The following is a 20708-nucleotide window of genomic DNA, read 5'->3' on the forward strand; positions in this document are numbered from 1 at the left end:
GCCTTTGGTTGGCTGCCCCTTTCTACACTTAAGGGTTATTTTCTAGGTATCTCTATGTTCTTGGTGGTACCCATGCTTGGCTCCCCCTGTCAGTGGACATGTCCCAGGGGGTTCAGCTTTAGGAGTTTCATTGGTAGTTTTGGGCACTGGTTTGTAGTACCCTGCCTGGGGCTTCTCTTAGCGTGATACCGAGGCTAAGAGTTCTGGGAAATCCCACGGGCGCACCGTGGTCCGATGGATGCGACCCTCGAGGCCCCTCTCATTTCGAGTGAGGTTGATGTCCCCTTGTCACGGGGTGACAATCACCAGTTGTGCCTCTGCCATGCTGCCTCTTGGGTCGGTGATTCCTTTGACCCAGAGTCGTGCGACATTTGTTCCTTATACGTACAGTGGCCCTGAAGATTGCATACACCAACATAGATGGAGTAAGATCGAAGATAATGGAGTTAAGTGATGTAATACAGCTGCAGACACCAGACATTGTTGCACTCACGGAGACAAAACTTGAAGATGTTATTTTAAATGAAGTCATATTCCCAAGGGGCTACTCAATTTGGAGATGGGACAGAAAAAATTAAGAAAGGCGGTGGCGTTGCTGTGCTGGTGAAAGAACACCTGAAGGTGAATGAAATAATGACTGCCAATCTACAAGAAGTTGACATAATAGCACTAGAGATATGCCATGAGGATGATAAACTAATGATCATAAATGCATACAGTCCACCGCTAAGCAGCACATGGTCAAAGGAGGAGCTAGATAGTAAACGAGAAGGTCTTATAACAATAATGAGAGAGATCATAGCGAGAGCGGATAACGATAGTTCACGACTGTTGATAGCCGGCGACTTCAACTTGAAAGCCATAGACTGGGAGGCATATGAAGCTAAAACAGAAGATTTCTGGACCCGTAAATTTGTAGACCTCATCCTGGAAACATTCTTGTATCAACATGTTAAACAAGCTACGAGGATGAGGGAAGGGGACGTTCCCTCCATGCTAGATTTGATATTTACCAGGAAGGAGGAAGAAATATTTGACATTCAGTACCTTCCTCCCTTGGGTAAAAGTGACCATGTCTTTTTGGGAATAAAGTATGCAATGCGTAATAATCTGGAAGAAAATATGAAGGTTGATGCAATTGAAAAACCTGACTTTAGGAGAGGACATTATGGCAACCTTAGAAATTTTTTGAGTGGGTATAATTGAACAGACTTGTTGCTAGGCAAGGAAGTGAATGAGATGTATGTCAAGTTTTGTGAAATATATGACGAAGGCACAAAAAAATTTATACCAAAACAGAGAAGCAGAACTAGGAAACAGGATTGGTTCAACAGAAAGTGCGAGAGGGCCAGAGACCAAAAGACACAAAAATGGATTCAATACAGGAAGAGGCCAAACCCCCAAACATACCAGCGATACAAAGATGCGAGAAACAACTACACGGCAGTGAGGAGAGAGGCAGAAAGAAATTTTGAAAAAGGGATTGCAGACAAATGTAAAACAGAACCAGGTCTATTCTATAAATTCATAAACAACAAATTGCAGGTAAAGGATGATATACAGAGGTTGAAAATGGGAAATAGATTCACGGAAAATGAAAAGGAAATGTGTGAAACATTAAACGAAAAGTTCCAAAGTGTGTTTGTACAAAATGAAATCTTCAGGGAACCAGATACAATAAGAATTCCAGAGAACAACATAGAGCACATAGAGGTGTCTAGAGACGAAGTGGAAAAAATGCTCAAGGAGCTAAATAAGAACAAGGCAGTTGGTCCAGATGGAGTTTCACCATGGGTTCTGAGAGAATGTGCACCTGAGCTCAGCATTCCTCTTCAACTGATTTTTCAGGCATCCCTGTTTACAGGAGTTGTAGCTGATGTGTGGAAAAAGGCTAACATAGTTCCAATCTACAAAAGTGGTAGCAGGGAAGACCCCCCCCTTAATTATAGACCGGTATCATTGACAAGTGTAATAGTCAAAATATTGGAAAAAAATAATTAAAACTAAATGGGTAGAACACCTGGAGAGAAATGATATAATATCAGACAGACAGTATGGTTTTCGATCTGGAAGATCCTGTGTATCGAATTTTCTCAGTTTCTATGATCGAGCAACAGAGATATTACAGGAAAGAGATAGTTGGGTTGACTGCATCTATCTGGACCTAAAAAAGGCTTTTGACAGAGTTCCACATAAGAGGTTGTTCTGGAAACTGGAAAATATTGGAGGGGTGACAGGTACGCTTCTAACATGGATGAAAAATTTTCTGACTGATAGAAAAATGAGGGCAGTGATCAGAGGCAATGTATCGGACTGGAGAAATGTCACAAGTGGAGTACCACAGGGGTCAGTTCTTGCACCAGTGATGTTTATTGTCTACGTAAATGATCTACCAGTTGGTATACAGAATTATATGAACATGTTTGCTGATGATGCTAAGATAATAGGAAGGATAAGAAACTTGGATGATTGTCATGCCCTTCAAGATGACCTGGACAAAATAAGTATATGGAGCACCACTTGGCAAATGGAATTTAATGTTAATAAATGCCATGTTGTGGAATGTGGAATAGAACATAGACCCCACACAACCTATATATTATGTGAGAAATCTTTAAAGAATTCTGATAAAGAAAGAGATCTAGGGGTGGTTCTAGATAGAAAACTATCACCTGAGGACCACATAAAGAATATTGTGCGAGGAGCCTATGCCACACTTTCTAACTTCAGAATTGCTTTTAAATACATGGATGGCGATATACTAAAGAAATTGTTCACGACTTTTGTTAGGCCAAAGCTAGAATATGCAGCGGTTGTGTGGTGCCCATATCTTAAGAAGCACATCAACAAACTGGAAAAGGTGCAAAGACATGCTACTAAGTGGCTCCCAGAACTGAAGGGCAAGAGCTACGAAGAGAGGTTAGAGGGATTAAATATGCCAAAACTGGAAGACAGAAGAAAAAGAGGTGATATGATCACTACATACAAAATAGTAACAGGAATTGATAAAATTGATAGGGAAGATTTCCTGAGACCTGGAACTTTAAGAACAAGAGGTCATTGATTTAAACTAGCTAAACACAGATGCCGAAGAAATATAAGAAAATTCACTTTCGCAAACAGAGTGGTAGACGGTTGGAACAAGTTAGGGGAGAAGGTGGTGGAGGCCAAGACCATCAGTAGTTTCAAAGCGTTATATGACAAAGAGTGCTTGGAAGACGGGACACCACGAGCGTAGCTCTCATCCTGTATCTACACTTAGGTAATTAAAAAAAGTGGCACCTCGACTTACGATTGCCCCGACTTACGATAATTTCGAGTTATGATGTAAATTTGATCAAAAAATGCGACTCGACATATGATGGTGTTGTTGACTAACAATATTTGTTGGTACACGTTCGAGTCGACTGAACGCGTCTTTCCCGGTCATGCAGGCCGACCTGCCTCAGTTTACTACAGCTGCCCATTTAGTGACGATCGCGCCTATAAGAAACAACGCTTTTGTGGTGATTTTTACTTTTTGAACATAAAAGTAATTATTATATATCACGCCATGAGTCCCAGGAAAGTCAGTGGTAAGGTTCAACATATGAGATCCCATGTAAGAATGACCATAGAGCAGAAACAAGAGATCATTCGTAAATATGAAGATGGTGTGCGGGTTGTTGAACTAGCTAGGCAGTACAACAAATCTCAGTCAACGATATCCACCATACTGGCTAAGAAAAAGGACATTATGAGTGCTAAAGTGGCAAAAGGCATATCAATAATCACGAAACATAGAATATAAACACTTGAGGATGTTGAACAGTTATCATTAATTTGGATACACAATGAGGAGATAGCGGGTGATAATGTTTCAGAGGCCATCATTTGTAAAAAGGCAAGAAAAATGTATGAAGACCTTTTAAAGAAACTCCCTGGAATGAATGATGCAGAAGCGAAAGAGTTTAAGGCGAGCAGGGGATAGTTTGAGAAATTTAGAAAAAGAAGTGGCATTCATAGTGTTGTGAGGCATGGGGAGGCTGCCAGCTCAGACAAACCAGCGGCTGAAAGATTCATTGGCAAATTTAAAGATTTTGTGCAGAGTGAGGCATACCTACCACAACAAGTGTTTAATTGTGATGAGACAGGGCTATTCTGGAAAAGATTGCCAAAGAAAACATACATTACCAAGGAGGAGAAGTCATTGCCTGGACACAAGCCTATGAAAGATCGGTTTACTCTTGTGTTGTGTGGTAATGCGAGTGGCGATTTGAAAATTAAACCCTTGCTTGTGTATCCTTCCGAAAATCCAAGGGTTTTCAAATAATATAATGTGCAGAAACACAAAATGTGTGTGATGTGGAAGACTAATGCTAAGGCATGGGTGACAAGGCAATTTTTTACAGAGTGGGTGAATGAGGTGGTGTGCCCTGCCATCAAAAAATATTTGCAGGAGAACAGTTTGCCACTCAAGGCCTTGCTTCTCCTCGACAATGCTCCTGCCCATCCTCCAGGCTTGGAGGATTCATTGGAGGAATTTAGTTTTGTTACAATAAAGTTCCATCCTCCCAACACCATTCCTCTACTTCAGCCTATGGACCAGAAAATCATTGCCAATTTTAAGAAACTTTATGAAAGGGCACTTTTCCGGAGATGTGTCGAAGTGACGGATGCCACACAACTCGCCCTCAAAGAGTTCTGGAAAAAACATTTTAACTTTTATAGTGCTTTAAAACTTGTTGACAAAGTCTGGCAAGAAGTGACTGTAAGAACCATGATCTCTGGCTGGAGAAAACTGTGGCCTAAATGTGTTGCAGAACGAGACTTTGAGGGGTTTGAGCCTGAACCTGAAGTGCCTCTTGTTGAGGAAATTGCTACTCTGGGTCGGCAATTGGGGTTGGAGTTGGATGGTGCTGATGTGGAGGAGTTGGTGGAAGAACACAACGAAGAACTGACCACTGTAGAACTCCAAGCCCTTCAAAAGGAGCAGCTGAGGAAATTTCTTCAGGGGAGGATGTGCCAGTACCGAATGTCCCTTCCTCAACAATTAAGAAAATGTGTGCAACATATTATCCACCAGGCTACGAGGGACCTCGTAGCCTGGTGGATAGCGCGCAGGACTCTTAATTCTGTGGCGCGGGTTCGATTCCCGCACGAGGCAGAAACAAATGGGCAAAGTTTCTTTCACCCTGAATGCCCCTGTTACCTAGCAGTAAATAGGTACCTGGGAGTTAGTCAGCTGTCACGGGCTGCTTCCTGGGGGTGGAGGCCTGGTCGAGGACCAGGCCGCGGGGACACTAAAGCCCCGAAATCATCTCAAGATAACCTCAAGATAACATGGGAAGAATTGCAAACCTTTGCTGAAACGACTCGCCCAAATCAAGCTGCAGTAGGCCGTTGCCTTAACCTATTAAATGACACTGTGATGCATCACTAAAGGCAAATGTTAAAACAAAGGGAAAAACAAGTGTCTCTTGACAAATTTGTAGCGAGACAAACAAGCACTGAACCACAACCAGGTCCTAGTGGTATTCAGGCAAAACATAGGAGAGAGTACACCCCAGAGAAAACATCACTGCCTGATGTGATAATAGAAGGGAACTCCCCTTCCAAACAGTAACACCTCTCCTCCTCCCCCCTCATCACCATCTTCCATACACCATCAAGAGTCTTCCATAAAGGTAAGATAAACATGTACTGTATTATAGTTAGAAAAAACATTGTATTCAGTATAAAATGTATTTGTAAGTTAATATTTTGGAGGGTGGGGAACGGATTAATTAAGTTCCCATTATTTTTTATGGGAAAAATTGCTTCGGCTTATATTTCGACTTGGTAATCCGTTCCCAGAGACGGATTGCATCGTAAGTCGAGGCCCCACTGTACTCCAGTTCACGGATATGCGGGTGCAGGCAGCAGAGGCATTGCATGCTCAGTTCAGGTTCCTGCAACACAATAGGTTCGTTGCTTCCTCGGACGCGCCGTGACTGCCCTGTTTTGGTTATAGGGACCTGGACTTGTGGGTGGGAGTCTCTTCGGCTTTGGTTCTGTCCACCCCTCCTTGTCCTTTCCCTTCGGTGGTTCATCCGGTGCCCTCCTTCTTGCTGCCGGCTTCGAAACGCCTGAAGGCTTCAGAGGCGGGGGCAGGGTTTAGTTGGTGCTGAGACCCCGGCAGTCTCAGGGGAGACCCCTTCCGGGGTAGCAGAAGAGGCATTCGAGCCTGGTCCTTTAGCTGGAGCTTCTGGGTCTGACCAGTGGGCCCCCTTCGTTCCTGCTTTTTTGGCTGCTCCTGCCTTTTCTATAGAGGCTGGGGGTTGAAGGACAGCTCGGCGCCGGGTCCGCAGGGCGAGGTTCCCAAGGCAGGGGAGGGGTTGACTTGGGGGGGCCTTGAGCCTCATTGGCCCTCGCCTGGGTTTTTGTACCCTCGGAGTGGGGCTTGATGTTACAAGGAGAGGGGTTCTTTCCCTCCCTCCTCATACGAATTGGATTTAGTGTCTTCCCTTTCCCTGGTTCAGTTCTTTGATCCTGTCCTTCCGGAGGTTTTCAACTTTCCACATCCCGTCACATGTGGTGCAGGAAGCCCTTGGGGCTTACCTCCTGTATGACCCAGTTATGCTTTTGTGATGGATCCGTGTTCCTTCGTGTATGGATCTTTGTGTCTGTACTGGGTTTGTTATGAAGTTTTGAATTCGTTTTGCGGTGCGTCCCATTGACGGGGCAGTGGGGGGGGAGCTCACTCTGTTTGCTCATGCCTGGTCCCATGATTTGTGAGCCTTTCGGGTCATTTCGTGCAGCCTGCGGTGGCGTTGGGTGGCTCCCCTTCTTCGGGGGGTTCGGGGTTGGCGGGGCAGGCCTCTTCTCCTGCGCTCTGTCGAGTCATCTCGGAGTAAGTTCGCTTGGGCGTGGTCGAAATGACCTCATCTCTCGGGTGGATTTCCCGCCTGTTTCTGGTCCCAAAACGAGACTGCGCAGACCTCCCGTTCATTTTGGACTTGTCCTGTCTGAACCCGTGAGATTATTGCCCCTTCTTTTGGCTGATTATGCTGTCCCAGGTCCGTCTTCTGTTGGAGACGGGTGCTTGGATAGTGTCCCTGGACCTCAAGGATGGGTATTGGCACATCCCGATTCATCCGAAGTTCAGAGACTGGCTCGGATTTGTTGTGGGGCGCTAAGCTTACTGCTTTTGTTGCCTTCCATTCGGCTTGAATCTGGCACCACCTGTTTTCACACCTTACTCGGGTCGTGGTGACCCGCCTGCATATGTTAGGTGTTCGGGTTCTGGCCTACCTCGACGACTAGCTGGTTTTCGCTCCCAGTCAGTCCACTTGTCGACTCGCCAGGGTTTTGGTTCTTTCCCAGCTCTCTGGGTTCGGGTTCCTGGTGAACTGGCGGAAGTCCTATCCGGTTCCCTCTCAGGTTCGGTTTTTGCTGGGTCTTGTGTGGGACTCTCGCATCGCTTCCTTGCCTCTTCCTCCAGTGGCTCTGCTTCGCCTGCATTCCCGCCTTCATCTGTGCCTGAGGGGCTCCCGGATCATGCGGCAGTTGCTAGAGGGTTTGTGCAGGAGCCTGAACTTTGCGTTGATGGTCTACCCACTGAGTCGGGTGTGGCTTCGTCAGCTGTTCTGGTTCCTTCGGGGACGTCCTTACTGCCCCTCTCACAACCGCTGGGTTCGGCCTCTGGGGGCTTTGCGTCGGTTGTTGCGTCACCAGCTTCCTCTTCGGGTTTTTTTGGGGTTCAGTGCCTTGGCGCCTACCCGAGCCCTTGCTCAATGTGTTTTGTGACGTGAAAATGGATGGTAGCGCAGTCTTTATAGGGCAGATAGAATGCTGGTCACATAAAACAAAACAAAAAAGTAAAAAAAGTTAGACGGCTATTTATCTTCACACTGAGGCAACTGTAGGATAAAATAGAGAGAAAAGAAAAAAATACTTTACTATAACAATTACCTTAATCAATTTACAAAACAAAAATAGTATCAAAACTTGGCTTTACTCAATGTGTGCAAATACAAAAGACAAACAAACAGACAAAGTTACGTTACATTAAGGTGCAAAACAATAAAATGGTGCGTGAATACTGTGAGCCAGGCTGCATAAATTTACTACCACACAGAGACGTTTGATAACAGATCCATCAGCTAGAGCACGGAGGAGTATTCTGACTTGCAGGCCTAATCTCTTCCTGAGAGATTGCCGTGACAGTTCACAGATGCATCATCTCTTGGCTGAGGCTTTGTGACCAGTGCTCACCAGACCGACCAGGGATGGTAAGGTCCATCCTTCCGTCTGGCTCACAGCACAGTACGGGAGTTAGTGGCTGTGTGGATGTCGCTCCGGAGGGTTCGGGTCGCTCACGGATCAACGATCCGGCTCCATTCGGAATGTTTCCCGGTGGTTCATTGCTTGAACCGAGGGGATTCCATGCAGTCCTTGGCTCTTTGGGGCTGGTCGCTTCGGATGACTCGTCTGCCGAGTTCTCGGGGTTTGGCTCTCCTGGCGTTTAGGGAGATGGCTGTAGCGTGTAGGGAGGGGAAGCACACGAGAGCACGAGCTCTGTGAAAAACAATATACAGTGGTACCTTGCATAACGATTGCCCCAAAAGACGAATATTTTGGGTAACGAATGGCCCGATCGGCGTCAAATTGTCCCATATGACGAACGCTGGTTTGAGTAACGTCAACACCACATGGTGGGGTCGCGCTGCTTCTTGCACATTCTTAGACGCCTCCGACGATGCACATAAAAATATGTTGTTCTTGTTTAAAGATGCTAATGATGCTGGGATATAAAGGGGTGACTGCTGAGATGTTGCAAAGCATTGACGTTTTTGTAGGAAAAACGAAATGAAATGTCTGATATACAACAAATGTCAAAAAGGTTTGTTCGGTGTTCGGCAGGTAGGCTGCTCCATTATAACAATCTTTGTTTCAAATGTGTTCCATTTGTTTTGTATTTGTCATTTACGTCTCAATAATGGAGAAGCCTACCTTACATACACTGAATAAACCATTATGACATTTTCCTTTCTTCAAATGTGTTCAATATTTATTTTTCATTTGTCTTATAGCAAAAGGTTCGTTCGGTGGTCGGCAGGTAGGCTGCTCCATGTTTCTTACATACAAAAAAACGTATATAATAAAAAAAATGAAGAATTTTGAAAACCAGTACAAATGTCAAAAAGGTTCGTTCGGTGGTCTACAGGTCGGCTGCTCCATGTTTCTTAAAAAAAAAAAAAAAAAAAAAAAAAAACGAAAAATAAAAACTGTTGAAACAATTTGAAAAATGGACAAATGTCATAGAGGTTCGTTCAGTGTTTGTCGGCTAGGCTGCTCCATTATTGAGACGTAAGTGACAAATACAAAACAAATGGAACACATTTGAAACAAAGAAAGATTGTCATAATGGAGCAGCCTACCCAACAAACACTGAACGAACCTTTTGCTATAACGAATATGAAAGACAAGGGCTGCTGGCTGGGTTAGTACTGCGTGAGCAACCATTTGTGGCACATGCGCCTCTGGCTCTCAAACACCTGTCCCACACGGTGTTGAAAGACTGTGCTCAGTCGGTGCAATTCAGACCCTATTGTTTGAAGAACATAAGGGTCATAACATTGGCGAAGCTAGGCGCAATAAGGGCTTAACACAACGGTCGGATGCCAGTGATACAGCACCTATGAGGATGATACAGCGAGCGTATCCAGGTGTAGCTCTGAGCTCCACCCTTGCCATCTCTAATGTATATAGATGATACATAGATGAATCGTTTTCTGCGTTCAGTGATGATGCATCTGATACAAGTAGCATAGATGAAGTGTTAGCGGCTTCCATGGTGGTGGTGGTGGTCATTGATATTTTCAAGAATACCTGAATCTCTTCCTGACTGATGGACACTCTTTGAGGCTAGCTGAATCTCTTCCTGCATGGGACCTTACAAAGCGATCTTTTCAAGACTACCTTACAAATTGAGCTTTTCCTATAATCGTTTCAATACTACTTTATGCTTTACAAGCTTGGCTACATACCACCTACAAGTACTAAAGCCAAGGGTGCACGCGAGTGCGTTATTTGCAGGCACACAGAACGATGAAACAGGAAACAAAAATCTATCTGTAGCTGGTGCAAGGAGAGCAAAGTCGCGCTGTGTACCATGGACTACTTCGTTGACTATTATGCACCTCCAAAGTACTGTGTAATACAGTGTGTTACTGTGTAAATAGTATGTGAAACTGTACATATTGTAATTTTAGTGAATTTTTACCACGTAATATTGTGACAATAAACATTTATTGTGGACACATTACTGACACATGTATCACAGTTTCATGGAAAATTATGAACATTCTACTGTATACATATTGTAAAGGTCACAAATATGCATCATATACTATAAAAGAAACAAATAAAACCGCATTGGAAATGCATAGAAAAAATATTTGAAAATATATTTGTGGCAACACGCGGTGCTTGAATGGCCTGCGCGACCGTGTCTGGGAGCTTCACACACGGGCGACCAGGCCCTGATGACGTCACAGCGCACCTTTTCCACGCCCTCACAGCCAAAGTAAGTGGAATTTGGTAATTATTTTTACATAGACATGTTCAGGGATGGTAATTTATCATTTTACAAAGAAAAATTATATTTTGGGGAGCATTTGATGTCATGCACACTGGGGAAATTTCACAATAAACACAGTGCATCACACTGGTTACATGGGGACACTCGTTTTGTATGACGTCCGTTTCACATGACGAACATGGAACGGATTAAATTCGTTATGCGAGGTACCACTGTATATCTCGGGATATTTCAGTGATACAGGAACTAAACACAGTCAGATAACTCATAAAGTGCATCTCAACTTATTAAACAATATACCATAGTGATTGCCATCCGACTTTTGTGCTTTAAGGAAATAACAAGTGAATTTTGTGGAGTCCACCTCGTGGTGCCAGAACCCACCCCATAGGCCCACGTCCTGTGTGTCCACCGTGTGTGTGTGTGTGTGTGTGTAATTACCTAAGTGTAGTTACAGGATGAGAGCTACGCTCGTGGTGTCCCATCTCCCCAGCACTCTTTGTCATATAATGCTTTGAAATTACTGACGGTTTTGGCCTCCACCACCTTCTCACTTAACTTGTTCCAACCGTCTACCACTCTGTTTACAAAAGTGAATTTTCGTATATTTCTCCGGCAGCTTTGTTTCGTTAGTTTAAATCTATGACCTCTTGTTCTTGAAGTTCCGAGTCTCAGGAATTCTTCCCTATCAATTTTATCTATTCCTGTTACTATTTTGTGTGTGTGTGTGTGTGTGTGTGTGTGCTTACTAGCAAATTGGTTTCCAACAAGTGTAATAGGGGAATGTGGATCGAGAAATTAGTAATAGAGAAAGTGAATACTATTGGAAGTCGGAAATAAAGCAGAAAATCCCTTATTGTAATACAAGCGAATTAATATATCAGTGTTATAACCCAAGTAACTGGCAACTGAGGGCCTCCAGCCACGGCCTGGGACAACGTGTCAACTGTACAGCCTCTGGGACCCTCACCCTCGACCGTGCGATAAGTACTGACCATACAGTAGAACAAATAAACATATATATTGTTACAAATATATGGTATACATATATTATTATAAATATATAGATATATACAACAAAACAAGGCAAAATGGGAGTAAATAAACAAATTTGTGGCCACTGTAACAAGTCCTTAAAGTCGAAGGTAACAGGAATTGAATGTTATATCTGTAAGAATAGATTTCATTCGGCTTGTACAGGAGTGAGTAACACTACGGCACTGAGAGATGGCCACTTGCTCTGGGTGTGTAAAAATGACCTGCCAGCTTGGAATATCCTAAAAAAACCTTCTAGATAACATGACGCATGAATGGAAAACATCATTCATTGGAAGCCTACCAGCCATCCAGAAGGAGTGGGAAAGGAACAACAACAATTCTAATATACCAGGAGTGGAGGCTATAGTCAGGGATGAAACTGAGGCTGAAACTCAGGAAGTTGTAAACTCTGACTCAGTAGGCCCGGATGTAGATGACAGTAAACTAGAAAGTGTAACAGACAGCACTGACAGCTTGATAGGTACAGACACTACGACAGTTCCCGATAGAGCAATTCAGAACAGAAGAACAGACTTATGCAAATTTTATGCAAAGGGCATATGCAGACATAGATATGCTGGTAATAAGAAAGGATTAGAATGCAGTTACCAACATCCCAAAAAATGTTTAAAAATGCTTAGGAAAGGTGAGTGTCGATTTGGATCAATATGTAGGTTTTTCCATCCTGACCTGTGCCAAACCTCACTGGAGGACAGAAAATGCTATGACCTCAGCTGCCCACACTTTCACGTGAAAGGCACAGAACGCTACATAAAGAGTGGCAAGCAGGATAATGAATTTGGAGGAAACTCTATAAATTTTTTATACCAGACCGAAAGAGAATTCAAAAGGAGGAGCATGGAGAGTGTATGGAACTGGATGCCAGATCCACTTGCATTCCAGAATTACAGATATAATTGCACACCGAAAGGGAACTACAACTACGACAGGCAACTGCCCTACAACAATCAGTACTGGTCAGAACAAACTCATTATGTCCACGCATAATGGGCTTGCCGAAAAAGTCTCCCATTCAAACTATCACTAATAGAGTAACCTCATTCATCTTTGCCAACATACAAGGACTGAAAACAAGAACAAACAACAAAGTACAGTTCATAAATGGCCTCCTCACGGAGTCAAATGCAGTATTTGGAGCTTTCACAGAAACCCATGCAGGGGAATTCTTAGACAGTGAGATCTGGATTCCAGGATATAACCTATACAGGTGTGATAGGAGAATTAGGTCACATGGAGGAGTGGGTCTGTATATTAGGGAAGACCTTGTATGCTCGGAGCTCCTAAACATTACAAATGAAGTGGTAGAGGTACTGGGATTAAAAATAGAGAAAATAAATTTAGTGATTATTCTAATATACAAACCGCCAGATGCAACGGCTGATGAATTCACAGAACAGATAAACAAAATAGAGAATAGCCTTGATAATTTGGAGAACCCGATAACTGATATTATCTTCCTAGGTGACTTCAACTTGCCTAGTCTCAGGTGGGAAAATAGCAAACAATAATATTATACCAGGAAATCTATCAGGACCTAACCAACCACAGAGTAGAGAACTACTTAGATTCTGTGACAAATTTTCACTCGATCAGCAGATATTGGAGCCAATGAGAAAAGAAAATATTCTAGATCTGGTCTTTACAAACAATGAAGACATTATCAGAGACATTATGATATCAGATACCACATATTCAGATCACAAGCTCATTGAAGTGCAAACGACCATCAATACTCAGAATAGACCTAAAAGTTGATAAAGCGAGAGGGGCTATTCAGCAAATTCAATTTTAATAATAAAAGGATAGACTGGGAGATAATAAACAGGGAACTTACAAACATTCCATGGGAAACTGTTCTAAGTAATACAAGTCCTACAGAAGGAATAGAAAAACTGACTTCGGAAGCGTATCAAGTCTGTCTGAAACATGTTCCTATGAGGAAAGCCAGAAAGAGATCCAACGTAGAAAGAGAACGCAGACGACACTATAAACGCAGGAAAAAAATAACGGAACTGCTTATGCAGACACGAATTTCCCGTTAAAGAAGGAATAATTTAAATAGGGAGATTGAAGAAATCGAGCGGAAATTGAAACACTCATATGAAACTGAAGAAAGGCAGTTAGAACAGAAAGCAATTCAGGAAATAAAGAAAAATCCAAAATATTTCTTCACATATGCGAAATTAAAAGCAAAAACCACTGCCAGTATTGGACCTATTCGTACAAGTGAAGGTTCATACACGGAGGATGACAAAGAAATTAGTGAAATCCTAAAAAAGCAGTATGAGGACATGTTTAGCACTTCAATAAACAACATGAAAGTGGAAGATCAAGACAATTTCTTTATGCAGGATATTCAAACCCCTGTAAATATAACTGATATCAACACGAGCGCACTAAATTTTGAAAGAGAAATTGAAAACATGCCCATGCACTCGGCCCCAGGTCCAGACTCATGGAATTCAATATTTATAAAGAAATGCAAAGTGCCGGTAGCACAGGCACTCAGTATAGTGTGGAGGAAGAGCTTGGACATGGGGGAGATACCAGATGCACTTAAATTAGCAGACATAGCCCCTCTACACAAGGGAGGGAGCAAAGCATTGGCAAAGAATTATAGACCAGTTGCACTAACATCGCACATCATAAAAGTATTTGAGAGAGTGATTAGGAGTCGGGTCACCAATTTCATGGAGACCAATGACCTTCACAACCCAGGCCAACATGGATTTCGAGCGGGAAGATCGTGCCTCTCACAGCTACTTGAGCACTACGACAAAGTCACTAAGGCATTAGAAGAAAAACAGAATGCTGATGTGATATACACGGACTTCGCAAAGGCTTTCGATAAATGTGACCATGGTGTGATAGCACACAAAATGAAGTCAATGGGAATAACCGGTAAAGTAGGACAATGGATACTCGGTTTTCTGTCAAACAGGACTCGGCGAGTAACGGTCAACCATATAAAATCTAGTCCAAGTGCAGTTAAAAGCTCTGTACCTCAGGGTACAGTCCTTGCACTGCTGCTTTTCCTTATTCTCATATCAGATACAGACAAAAATACAAGTCACAGCTTCGTATCATCCTTTGCAGATGACACAAAAATCAGTATGAAAATTATCTCGGCTGAAGACATTGAAAAACTTCAAGCTGATATTAATAAAGTTTTCGACTGGGCATCAGAAAATAACATGATGTTTAACAGTGATAAATTCCAGGTACTCAGGTACGGTAAAAATGAGGACCTTAAACATAATACAGAGTACAAAACTCAATCAAATGTACCCATAGTAGGAAAACAGCATGTAAAGGATTTGGGAATAATAATGTCTGACGACCTAACGTTTAAGGAGCATAACCAAGCAAATATTGTGACAGCCAGAAAAATGATAGGATGGATTACGAGAACTTTCAGATCCATGGATCCCATCACAATGGTTGTACTCTTCAAGTCACTTGTGTTGTCCCGTCTTGAGTACTGCTCAGTACTCACTTTCCCTTTCAGAGCAGGAGAGATTGCTGAAATAGAGGGAATACAGAGAACATGTAAGGCACACATAGACGCGATAAAGCACCTAAATTATTGGGATCGTCTCAAAGCCCTCCAAATGTACTCACTAGAAAGAAGACGAGAGAGATATCAAATAATATACACCTGGAAGATACTGGAGGGCCAAGTACCAAATCTACACAGTAAAATAACAACGTACTGGAGTGAACGATATGGAAGAAAATGCAGAATAGAACCAGTGAAGAGCAGAGGTGCCATAGGCACAATCAGAAAACTCTGTATAAACATCAGAGGTCCGCGGTTGTTCAACGTCCTCCCAGCAAGCATAAGAAATATTGCCGGAACAACCGTGGACATCTTCAAGAGGAAACTAGATTTATTCCTCCAAGGAGTGCCGGACCAACCGGGCTGTGGTGGGTATGTGGGCCTGCGGGCCACTCCAAGCAACAGCCTAGTGGATCAAACTCTCACAAGTCAAGCCTGGCCTCAGGCCGGGCTTGGGGAGTAGAAGAACTCCCAGAACCCCATCAACCAGGTGGGTCACATTCTGGGGGTGTCGAATGTCCTGGCGGACGACCTGTCCCGGTTCATTCCTCTATCCACAGAATGGACGATCGACGCCAACTCGTTCATTTGGCTCTACCAGACGTTCAGGCTTCCGGAAGTGGATGTCTTCACGTCGGCGTGGTCAAGATATCTTCCGGTATACATGGTTTCCTTCCTTCCTATACACCCTTTCCCGACTGCAAAGCTGTTGGGGTCGACGCTTTCAGGCAGGACTGGCCGAGGTGGAGTTAAATGTACCTCTTTCCCCAGGTTTAGCTGTTGTTCCAGGTCCTAGCTCGCTTGGAGACTTACCAGGGGGCACGTTTTCCTTCTGGCTCCTTGGTGGCCAGCCCAACCTTGGTTTCAGGCGCTGCTTGCTCAGTGTCCAAACCCGAGGGTTTTCCCGCGGCTTTACCTCTTTCAGCAGATCGGTCCAGCCCGATACAAGGTTGGTTCATTCTTCTCAAGTCTTCACGTCTGGAGTTTCTGACTCGAGTCTATCATCACTTGTATGGGGCGCAGGTGGCTTCGTTGTTAGTCTCCCATCTGCGTGCTTCATCTCGGCGGCAGTATGAATTTGCCAGTGGTCCTTCCAGTTTATCCTATCGCTGCATAGGTCTACTTCAATCTCTAAAAGGGTTGTCTTGTCCTTCCATTCATGGTTGTTTCAGGACCATCATCTTATGCCAAATACAGTACAACCTCGATTCAACGCACTATATGGGACCTACCCCAGTGCGTTGGAGCATTGGATTTGTTGCAAGAGGTGATCTTCAGGAGGTGTTTGCATCAGTGTCTTTTTTTTTCTTGTACACAATAAAATTGCATTATCATATTATATACTGTACCTATATATTACTACTGTACTCTACTAAAAAATACTGTTACATTTGTTATTTACCTTATTGTTGGAGATATGTCTATCTTGAAGTCTCGTGTAGTTGTGAATGCTGTACAGTAAATACGTACTGTAGTGCATTATGCCGTTAGCACTGTGTTGATTAAGTAGTTCTGCTGTGTGTTGAGTACTACAATTCAGTTTATGAAAACTATTGTACACTAAAATTACTGCAACTTCAATTTTAACACTATGTACACACTTAAATTTAACAACTGTTCTGACTGTTGACTCCAAACACGATGTTTTTAGATGTTTGCATCAGCTTTGCTGGTGCTCGCTGCTGCTGTGTTGGCTTCAGCTGCTTCTGAGCTGGTGCTGGGTATGGCTGTGCTGGTTGATTTTCTGCTACTAGTTCATGAAAAATATTGACTCATTTTCGTTTGTTTCCTTCCTTTTGTCATGTCCTTGAGACAAATATCTTTCATCATCCTCAGGTGTTGATAAAAGCCTGGCAGCTGTGGATGAACGCAGACTAGGTCTATACACCCTGCAGTAGGTTGGTGTTTAACCACTTAACTGTGCCAACCGAGTATTCTCGGTCGGTGGGAAACTGCGCCAACTGAGAAAACCCTTTTTTTATTTTTTCATACCCATTCTAAATGTGTACGAGATTAGTTGTGTACGAAATGAACTCTTTAGGACCTCCAGTGAGAGGCAGCCATCTTGGAAAAAAATCCCAGAAAGCCCTAGGGCTGCTGGCTGGGTTAGTACTGAATGAGCAACCATGGGTGGCACACGTGCCTCTGGCTCCCAAACATCTGTCCGACGAGGTGTTGAAAGATAACAACCCGTTCTCGCAAATTTAATAAGTCAATATTGACTTATTAAATATGTGCATAGGTGACATACTTAACATAATAGATACCCTTAAAAAGATTAATAGAAAACACCAACCTTACCTAACCTACTTAGTATGTTAAGACAAGCATCTTATTGCTTCGTAATTACAATTATTACCTAACCTATAATAGGTATAGGTTAAGTAATAATTGTAATTATGAAGCAATAAGATGCTTATCTTAAGATACTAACAAGGTTAGGTAAGGTTGGTGTTTTCTATGAATCTTTTTAAGGGTATCTATTATGTTTGGTATATCACCTATGCACGTAGTTAATAAGTCAATATTGACTTTACGAATTTGCGAGAACGGGTTGAAGATAATGCTCTGTCGGTGAAATTCAAACCTTATTGTTAAAAGAATATAAGGGTCATATTATTGGTGAAGCTAGGTGCAATAAGGACCTAACACAAAGGTCGGATGCAAGTGATACAGCACCTATGAGGACAACACAGCGAGCGTATCCACTTGTAGCTCGAGCGAAACCCTTGCCCACCTATGCTATCTCCAATTTATTTAGATAATACATAGATGAATCATTTTCTGCGTTCAGTGATGATGCATCTGATACAAATAGCATAGAAGAACAGTGTTAGCAGCTTCCATGGTGGTGTTTTCCATGGATATTTTCAAGAATAGCTGAATCTCTTCTTGACTGACGGACACTCTTTGAGGCTAGCTGAATCTCTTCCTGCGTGGGACCTTACAAATTGATCTTTTCCTATAAGCTTTTCAAGACTACCTTATGCTTTACAAGCTTGGCTACATACCACCTACAAGTACTAAAGCCAAGGGTGTACGTGAGTGCGTTATTTGCAAGCACACAGAATGAAGAAACGGGAAGCGAAAATCTGTACCTTTTGCAACGAGAGCGAAGTCGCGCTGTGTACCGTGGACTACTTTGTTAATTATTACTCACTTTCAAAGTACATGTACTGAGTGTGTAATATAGTGTGTTACCTTGTAAATAGTGTGTGAAATTGTACATATTGTAATTTTAGTGAATTTTTAACATAATTTCGCAACAATAAGCATTTATTGTGGACACATTACTGACACATATATCACAGTTCCATGGAACATTATGAACGTTCTACTGTATACATATTGTAAAGGACACAAATATGCATCATATACGATAAAAAAAAAACGTATTGGAAATACATAGAACAAATAATTTAAAATATATTTGTGGCAAATACCCGGTGCTTGAATGGCCCGCGCGACTGTGTTTGGGTGTGTCACGCATGGGCGACCAGCCCCCCTGATGACGTCACAGCGCACCTTGTCCACGTCCCCACAGCCAAAATAAGTGGAATTTGGTATTTATTTTTACATAGACATGTTCAGGAAAGGGAATTTATCATTTTACAAAGAAAAAAAATTGGGGGGAACACTTTATCTCGTGCACACGAGGAATTTCACAATAAACTCGGCACAGCTCGGTGGTTAAGTCAGATCCAGTAACAAGAATTTCTCTCAAATACTGTATTGGATTTACATGAAATTATATATTTTCTGGGGGGAGCCCCGTCGGCTCCCCGGAGCTTTTCTGGCTGATATGCTAATGTCAGACTTTGGCATCAGTCATGTGTTTGGAGTTCTAGGGCCTACCGGGGACCACGAGCCAGAACCTGGCCCCCTCAGAGAGGCAAGGGGAGCAATGGCCTATAGAAACCCCCGTGTGGTTGGAAGCATTCTATGTCTGCCATCGACCGGGTCAAGCATCCAGAAAGGTAAGCATTCCAAAACAAACCCCTATTCTGGTGAAAATTGCTACCTAAAGCCGAACTAGTGGATAGAACTCAACAGAAAACAAGGAAACTAGTATGACGTCATACATCACCGTGCCGCTGTCTGCGCAGCTCCCCCCTCCCCGGGAGGGGGAAGGAGGAGCCCCAGACCTCCCACGCCGGCTATCCACCCATCAGTTCTTCGGCTGATGCTATAGGCAATGGTTATGTGCTCCGGCTCCAGTGGTTGTTTCAGCACTGTACCTAGAGTGTGGTGTCTGTTTTCTAGGTGGTGCGTGAGCCGGGAGTGATTCTCCAGTACTCGGGCTGCATGCGCCTAGGGTTCCCTTCCCTAGGTGCCCTGTAAGTACTGCCCTTGGGGCTTGGGGCCACCTTCCACAAGTTCCTTGGGTCCTGCCTCTGCTCTGCCGTTTACTGCTTGGTTTTCGGCCGCTCTTCGTGTGCTCGGGTGTTTTGTCTCCCTTGTTCGCCTTAGGGTAAGGGGCAGTTTTGCACTGGTGGGGCGCAGGGTACTGTGCAGCTTGTCTTTACCAATCATGGCGGCTGGCTCTGTTCCGCTTGGGTACGCTGCCCTCTTGCGGGGTTTTCTTTTTCTTTTTGTTTATCTACCTGGTGGGGGGGTCTGCCTTCGTTCTTGCCCCTTGTGTTCTGAATATTTTCTGGCGGTACCCCCTGCTAGGTCCTCGTGAGTGTACACGTCCCGGGGGATCAGCTCTTAGAAAGTTGTTTGGTAGCTTTGGGCACCGGTTAGCAGTACCCTGCCTGGAATTACCTGAGCGCGAGTCCTCTTATAGTAAACACTCGGGACCCTGGGAAACCCCTGGGGGGGCGCGTGGGTCCGATGGATGTGACCCCAGAGTCCCCCCCCCCCTCACTTCCAGCGAGTTTGAGGGTTGCTCTCACCCTGTGTCTCTGGGTGACTCTCTGTTTTGCCTCCGTCTGCTGCCTGTGGGGTCAGTGACACCTTCGACCTGGAGTCCTGCGAGTTTTGTTGCTCATTGTGGCTCGATTACCCAGTTGTGCTGACTAAGCGGGTGCGGGCAGCAGGGGCGTTGCACTTTGAGCCTTGGTGGTGGCAATGTTCTCGTGGTTTACTCCCCGGGAGCCCCGGGGCTGCCCCGTTTTGGCTCGTGTTGGGACTTGGGGGTGTTGGTTGCTTCGGTTCCATCCACGCCCCCTTGTCTTTCCCCTGGAGTCCCCTTCCAGCCTGCATCCGGTTCCTTACCGTCTGTAGGATCGGGGCGGGGTTTGATGGTGTTGAGACTCGGGCAGTCTTGGGGAATTCCCCTTCCGGGGTAGTGACGGGGGCATTTGAGCCTGTTCCTCCAGCCATGTTGTAAGAGTCTGCCAGTGGGCTCCCTTCCTTAGTGTTTTCGTGGCTGCCCCGGTTTTCTGGTACGGCCGGGGCTTTGGGAGGACGGTTCGGCCCTGGGGCCTGTCGTGTCGGTTCCCGGGGCTGGGGAGGGGCTGACTTGGGGGACCCTTGGCCCCGTAGGACCCCGTGGGGTTTTTTTCTCCCCCCTTTACGCGG

The 20708-nt window shown here is 44.1% G+C and overlaps 1 protein-coding gene across 1 annotated transcript in view; it reads left to right on the forward strand.

Moving 5' to 3' along the window:
- The window catches only part of LOC138351100 (DNA-binding protein Ets97D-like), a 151772-nt gene that overhangs the window by 87463 nt on the left and 43601 nt on the right, over positions 1 to 20708 (forward strand). The gene's annotated exons all lie outside the window — the stretch shown is intronic.

Source organism: Procambarus clarkii, chromosome 5 (assembly GCF_040958095.1).
Source record: "Procambarus clarkii isolate CNS0578487 chromosome 5, FALCON_Pclarkii_2.0, whole genome shotgun sequence".
NCBI lineage: Eukaryota > Metazoa > Arthropoda > Malacostraca > Decapoda > Cambaridae > Procambarus > Procambarus clarkii.